General features: G+C 43.6%; 1 protein-coding gene across 3 annotated transcripts in view; it reads left to right on the top strand.

Annotated features, from left to right (window-relative positions):
• Window positions 1-7,716, top strand: part of LOC108571395 (RING finger protein nhl-1) — a 48,844-nt gene that overhangs the window by 3,647 nt on the left and 37,481 nt on the right. The window lies entirely within an intron of this gene.

Here is a 7,716-nt window from a genome sequence, read left to right as displayed (position 1 = left end):
ATATATTATTGACGATCAAAAGCCCTGTTACAACCTTAATCTCTCGTTAGATTCTTATCAACGACCCGGTCGTCGTACCCACCTACGTAACCCCTCGAGACTGAAAGAAATATAGGAAAGTTTGCCAGGATAATGGTACAACGGCTTTCGTCGAGTTATTAAGCCGAGACTCGGCGAATAAATGAATCTGACTCGATCAATCTTCGTCGCGGAGGCTTATGATCTCGCCGAAGTGTTCAATTTCTCGGCGAAAAAGTTATTCCTGCGTCTTCGAACCAATCGTTTATTTCGCTTAACACTTGATACGAGATATCTCGGTAGAAGAACAAGGGTACGGTGAAAATGTTTGGAAAATGGTTAATCGTTTACCGGTTGTTGCACGCGATTAGACGATTACCCGGGGGGAAATTAAAGGCCACGCTCGTGTTAAAAAACACTATCGAGAAGCTAGGCGAGAACAACATCCCACGCGTATGGATAAAATTGAACCGGTAAAAACGATGTTTTTCGGGCAAATTCAATTGTCGCGTCGGTGTCCACGAAAAATTTGCGTTCTTTCAAACGTGCCGGACGATAAATCGCTTTAGAGAACGCGACTGTAAATATTTTTCGCGCGTTTAAACGGGTGATCGCGTGTACGCCAGAGAGAGAAAGGGAGAGCCTTCGCGCGAGCATTCTATCAATTTTGCTTTTTCCAACGGAATAACATTTTGGGCACAAGTGAACGGCCGCTTGATTAGTCAGGGTGTTATAATATCGTCCCTTGCCATCCGTGAAATCATTTGGTTATGTGATGTCGCGATGATGTGTATCGATTGGGAAATACCGTGAAACTTATCCTATTGAGTCTTTCCGTTTGAGAAGTGAAAGGGGGACCATCGCTTGACTTGTTCCCCTTCGAGGAGTTTTTAGTTGTATTTGAGAGAGGAACTGGGGTCTTCGATTTTTTTCTTCGTAATGTGATCTTTTTGCCATTTGGAAGTATGGAAGTTTGGAAATTCGAAAATTAGAAATTAAAAACTGAGATCAAGAAAGCAAACTTCTCTCCACGTTCAAATATCAACAACAGTTTCTTCCAACTTCAATTGAATAAAAAAAAAACAACTTTACGTTTAAAAAACAGCCACCCAAATCATATTCGATACGTTTACCTATTTACCGCTGGTGCTATCCGATCAAAACGAGCAGCTAATTAATTTTCTCTCGTGCTTAAAACGCCTTCCTTCCTCCCTATCCACTCCGTTGAAACGAAATAACTCTAATTACTTCTTTCCACCGACTCGCATTCAAATCCCGTTATCGCCGCGTAAAGCTGTAATTTCCCGGGAATCGTGGCTCTTGTAAAAAAGTTTGCCCAGTCGGACCCCGGCGAAATCACTTTTACCTTGCCGCTCTTTCGCGACGAATCAACGAGCCGCAACTTTTCCAAGAACCAAGGGGAAAAACGTCGCTGATACCAAGCCTGCCGGCAAGCGGTGAACAAATTTTCCTTCGTCATCCCGACTTCCCCTCCACGCTGAATAGCACCAAGGGAAAAGATGGATAACGCGCACACACAGAAAAAGGAAAATAAATAGGAAGAAGTAGGGAAAAAGGCGAAACGAGAGGCTCGAGTGAGCGTTTAATTTGAAAGTCGCCATTAACGGGAACAGCTTGACAAAAAAAAGTGTGCGCGAAAAGTCACGCTTCGAAGCGGGGATATCCGCAAATTAGCGTAGTTAGACCTGACGTGTTTCATTTCACTAATTAATGTCCGTTTTCACGGGACCACGTTTTCGTTCCGGTACTTTTCCCACGAGTGCAAATTCTAACTTGCAACGCGACCACGCGTTTCTCCCATTTTTTTCATTATTCTTTTTTCTCTTTCCTCTGCCCCGCGTTCAAGTTCACTCCGAAAGATCGTTCGTTTTCCATTGAATATTTAATATCCGTGCACGGAGATAACGACCAGAGAGTATAATTCACGTTTGGCTACTGGGCAAAGACAAACGTGATCCGGCTGGACAGGAATCTACAATTCGAATTTAAACAATGACGTACATTCGTTATCCCGTGACCGGGCCGGTTTATATCGAAACCGTTCCGTCCATTCGATAAGAATAAATTCTGGAGCTGATAATCGGAACGATACGTCAAAAGTCACGCGTATGATCGGTGCTCTATTCTTCTACGAGCCGGGAGGGAAAATAAATTCCCCGTGTGCTTTTGAATTATCCTTTCGAATTAGATCTCCGCCGAGCTTCGCCACGATATTTCTCGCCGTTGCCCTTTTCGCATTCTTCCAATCTTTGTTACCCAATCGCACATTTGTTTTCTCCTCTGATCGATTCCCCACCAGCTTGCATTCTTTTTCTCGGAGGTTGTATCCAAGGATTCCTAAGTCATCGTAGATCATTTTTCAAATTTCATTCCCAGCCCTATTGTTGGCCTGTCGTTTCATTAACAGAGATACACTTTTTATATTTTTCTCTGCTACGCTGCAGAATACAGCTGTAGCGCTACTGCAATTTTTTCGAGACTTTTGCTGTTTTGAAACACGGAAATCTACTGTACGCAGTCAGGCGTTAAACGCGAAGTTTTGCACCGATTCTGAAATGTTATTCACCCGAAAATTTTTAATTAGTCGAAAGAAATGCGTAATATTAAAATTTCGCGAAACAAGGTGGACTGTTATTAATGCCCGCGGAATTAATAACAATGCAGCGTTATTATCCGTCACAAAAGAGATATGAATAATAATTTGAGTAATAATTTGAACAAAGCTGAGAAGGCAAAAATGGAAGAAAATTGATTAAAACGAGGATCTCTTTTTCCACGACTATTCTTCGAACCTCTCGCTATCAGGGTACAGCTGATTTTCGTCGAATAAAATTTACAGATACGTTTTTTCCTATCGCTTCTCGGTGGAGCGATTTTTAACAGTTTTGCAGCTGGAACGAGCACAGTAGCGAGTTGTACGTGCTAAACGAGAAACGCCACCCTCGAGAGAGACCGAGCTACAGCCTCTCTCGTCGAGATGTACAGTATTCGGAATATGCAGCCCCGAATAATACGCTCTCGTCAGAGATTAATGAATCGTGCTATTAAATCTTCGGCTACGATAATTCTCCCGAAACAACTCCTTTGCCACGATTATCTCGAATAATCTCCAACATCGTACCTTGCAAATGGCGAGAGAAAAACGAATCAATAAAATAGAAATATCAACATTATCAGAGGAACGAAAACGTGAAAATGTATCGTCGCGAACGTCACGAGTTTTCTTGTACTCCTTCTAAATCTTTGTCCAACGAAAAGAATGCCGTGGAGGGGAAAAAAGAGGCTGAGTGGAGGAGAAATTAGATTGATCCACGGAGGAAAAGTCGGTTGCGGGAAGAAAAATGGACCTCTTGTATTCGTGGACACGAGTGACGCACTCTTACAAATGGAAATCCATTTTTCATCAAGGAAGACACTCTCTGGTTTCAAGTCGATGAACATTCGACGACTTCCTCTCCAACCCTTTCAAACCTGTCCTCGTCGTAATATTTTCAACTATCCTTCAGTCCTAACGTCGCCACACCAAATTTCTTCTTAATCTCGCGCATCTCCGAAGGGAACTCGCGAAACGGGAATAATTATAGAGACGTTTATCTTAACGAAATCTCCGAGACCAACGTGATGCACAATTACGAGGCTCTAATGAGCTTACGTTTAATAAACGGGCTGTTTTCGTTGAGAACGAGACCTCTACGCTCCCTCTGTCTCTGTATCTCTCTCACTGTTATGCCGAACGAAACGAGCTGTCAACGAGAAATAATTCCAAGCGCCCTTTCGATTGTCATTATCAGAGGACAAGGGGCGTTCCGCCACTTGAAAAACTAAACCTTCCTCGAACGAAGGGGCTGTGCAGTGGCTCGTTTAAATTGTTAAAGGCCCTCTCCGAGGCGTTCATTTAATAATTGCCAGATCTCCACCGATCAACCAACTCCCCTCTTGTGTATTAACCCGTTCAATCCCCGATAATACAGAACCATAGCCTTCTTATCGTACACAAAACCCACCACGCTTCCAAGTTTCTTCAACAACTCCTCCCGCATTGTTATTTTTCCGTTTAACAGTTATCTATTTAACAACGAAGAAATTCTCGCCGAAACGTCCAGCAAACTGTATCTCTTCTCTTCGAAACGCTTCTCCGTGGTCATCGATCTCTTCCGACCCCTTTAGCAATTTCTCAGGTTTTTGGCCGATCGAGAAGAGGACAGGGGAGAGGCAAAAACTGACGTTGTCATAAATCGGTCCCACTTTCAAATTTCTTCGTTTCCTCCGGCTGAAAAATCTACGCTGCGTGATGGAACTATACAAACGCTAGGATTCCCGAGGAAACCGTTCTAAACTGTTACGAGACGCATCTAAAACCGAGCTCGAGGAATAGATGGAAAGGGAACTTGGAGGGAACAATCCGTGAAACAGAGAGAGGGTAAAATGTTGGAAATTTTTTACTTCGGGAGAATATAATTTTGGCTAAATATTGTTCGAAGAAAGGACAGACAATAATTTTCTTTCTACAAAGTATTTCGTTTCAGTTCGTAATTACTATACTTTACGAGAGCGAATATCCTTTTATCTTTCAATCTGCCATTACGGAATTTTCTAATAATAACTCCCCTCGTCGATATTGTAAACGAGTAATATTCTTTCCCGATCGGTCCGCGTAAAATATTATCTTCATTTGCTATCCGCTCGGTTCAAGCATTAAACGCGGTTTCAAACGCATCCCGAGCAGAGCGACTAAAATCGTTACCAGTCATTTGTACTGTTTAATTTGACTCTCGCGTAGCTTTACATCAATTTCATCGTTCGCACGGTTGTTTGCTTCGTTTTATCTCTAAATTGGCCGGCAGTAACTGTTAACAAACACGTTTAATTAGCTTTATCACTGACTGTTCGCAACACCGACCGTGTCTCTTTCCACTGTAATTTTCACGATGCTGAAACTGCTCGTTTCACGTTCTACACGTCTCATTTCAACCGGACACGTTCTTCGGTATTTCTCAATTTTTTCAATCGAAGCTCAATTTGAAATTCGTAGCTTCGTCGTCGTTCAATTAACCCAAAAACACCGGCCCGCCGTTGTCCTCGATCGTCGGTGGAATATTAATTATTCGGAATCGGAGAAATAACAAAACGCAACAATACCGAGGTATGTATATTCGAACGAGCGAAACGACCGAAATTTTCAATTCGTATGAATAAGTAAAATGGAACGATGCAACGTTCAAAATTGAGAGACGCATTATGTATAACGTGTATCGTATGCATTAAAGATACGAGGGACCAGAAGAGGGAGAGGCAAATGGGAACGCATCAAGCGAAATGAAATCGAATAATAAACAGCCAGAGAGAGAGAGAGTAGCTGATAATATGCTAGATTTTGTTTTTGCTTTTCTTTTGCGTAACGTCGTTGTAGACACGGATGAAAAGATGCTACTCTGTTTCTTTGCGCGACATTTATTACGTGCCTAGGTGCACTTTGTACCTCGTTAGTCTACGATGCACCTTTCCAGTGGGCCGCGCGTGCAACGCCACCGGAAAGCAGAGAAAAGAAAACGAAGACGAGGGAGGAGGTGAAGAACGAAGGAACGAACGAACGAACGAACGAGGAGTAAAGCGTTAAAAGAGCACTAAAGCGGTGAATGCTGCGAGAGCTTATCCACTGCTCGCCCCTTGTCGGCAGAGTGATCCAATTTTGGGCGGGCTGGCCGATTTAAGCTAGTCCTGCGCACCGTTAGACACGGATTTAGTCTCAAGAACGTGTTGCGCCAATTGGCTTTGTGTACGCCCGCGGCGGCGTCTCTTTCATAATTTAACACGATTGTTTAAATTTACACTGGAAAACATCGAGCTTACACAGAAGCTTCAACTTGGAAAATTCGAATTTGGTGGTTTGAATGTTGGAAAATTTGAATATTTGGAAACTCTCGAAGGTTCGAAAGTTTCAACATCTGAAACGACTAATTTTGCGAGCGACTGGCGAACTTTTAACCTGGCGGACGCACAACATTGGAAACCGATCATTTCACGCTCGTTCGAAGCTCCAGAAAGCTGTGTCGGAGTCGACTCAAGATGGAAATTTAAAAACTCGTCGCGAGACTTTCTTCCCCTGGCGAATTTCACCGTGTATGCATTTTCCTCGACGCCGTGAATAAAATCGCGGCTGCCAATCACACCGGCGAAATGTACAAAACCGATCCCGTAAATCCCATTAGCGGCACAGCAGGATGCAAATTACCGAGGGTGTTCGTAAATTCAACGATTATCCCGGTGTTACAATTCAGCCGTTCCACGAATTCGATCCGCGGACAAGCGACATACCACCTCTATAACGAATTGCCCGCGGCTAACTTCACGTTTACAACGTGATACAACTGATGATAGCGAAGGCGCGATCGTTGTCGAGGTCCGCTTATCGATATACCATCGATTCTACAATTTTCCCCTCCGCGCTCTCAATTACACGCTTCTCCATTTTTCCATAGTAAAATCCTTGATAAAAGGTTCGCAATAAATAAAAAAAAAAACCAAGCCAAATTGAAGCATTCTCCCGGTCGTTGCGAGGCTTGAATAAAAAAAGAAAAAAGTCCGGAGGAAAAATATTATATATAGAGAATATAAGAAGAAATTAGACGGCGGAAAATTCATTAGGTATTATCGCACCGTTCGCGTCTTTCTCGATTCTCTGTTCCACATCTGTCTCCTTTCTTCCGAGCCACATGCAAATCACAGAGAGAATATTCCAGAGAGGCGGGTCTCGTATCGTCGCGACGCGTTTCATTCATCCCATTATTCTCCTAAAATCACGTCGAGCCGCCAATTAGTATAAGGGTTAATTGGTCAATTGGGACAATGGATTAACTGATTAATCGCGTGGCACGGAACTCAGTGCTGTATCGAGCCGCCAACGAAACCACGACTCCCAACCGAAAGGAACATCGTCCCCCAAATTTCCTTCTCTCCTTTCACATTAATCTCTATTCCTTTTCTCCTCAATTTTTCCCTCGCGCTAATTTTCTCCATAAAATTCCTTCCGTTACACGATACTCTGCCACAGTTTTCCAACCTTCCGAAAATTCTCCGTGAAAATGAACTCCTCCCTCCAACTATTGACACTCGAATAGCGAGAAGAAATCCCCGAGCAAAAGTTGTCTTCACGCGAGATGACAGGGAACGAAAATCTTCGTCCTCTCCCCCCAGAAACTGCCCACGAAATTTCCTCGATGTTGAATTACCACGAAGAAACTTGTCGGCCCTTGAAAAGTGCAAAATCGATATTCCCGCGGTGCGTTAAGGAGAGAAGGAATTACGGCGTTAAACGTGACACGGCGGGTTCACCGGATCGTGACGTAAAATGCGGCATAATCATCGCGTCGCAGATGACGTGCCCCCGTCGACGTCTCTATCTGTTCTCACGTGAACTGGCAACCGTCTCTTATTTTTCCCGCGGCCGTGATAAAGGGTGCATTCACGCCAGACGAAGAAGACGAGGCCAACGAGAGAAGCTCAGCCTGTTTTATTCCTACCATTATTCTTCGAAACACCGCGCTGTTGACCCGGTGAGAATTTTCCTAAAAATCCTCGCGTGCAAAGAAGAGAGCGCGATCCAGGCCTTTCTCCGCTTAACACGATTCGTTCGAAACGGAGAAAAATTATTCCATCGATCCTTTTGCGGAACAAAAA

Source organism: Habropoda laboriosa, unplaced genomic scaffold (genome assembly GCF_001263275.1).
Source record: "Habropoda laboriosa isolate 0110345459 unplaced genomic scaffold, ASM126327v1 scaffold57, whole genome shotgun sequence".
Lineage (NCBI taxonomy): Eukaryota > Metazoa > Arthropoda > Insecta > Hymenoptera > Apidae > Habropoda > Habropoda laboriosa.
The sequence above is the reverse complement of the archived record's forward strand: the minus strand, read 5'-3'. Positions and strand labels throughout refer to the sequence as shown.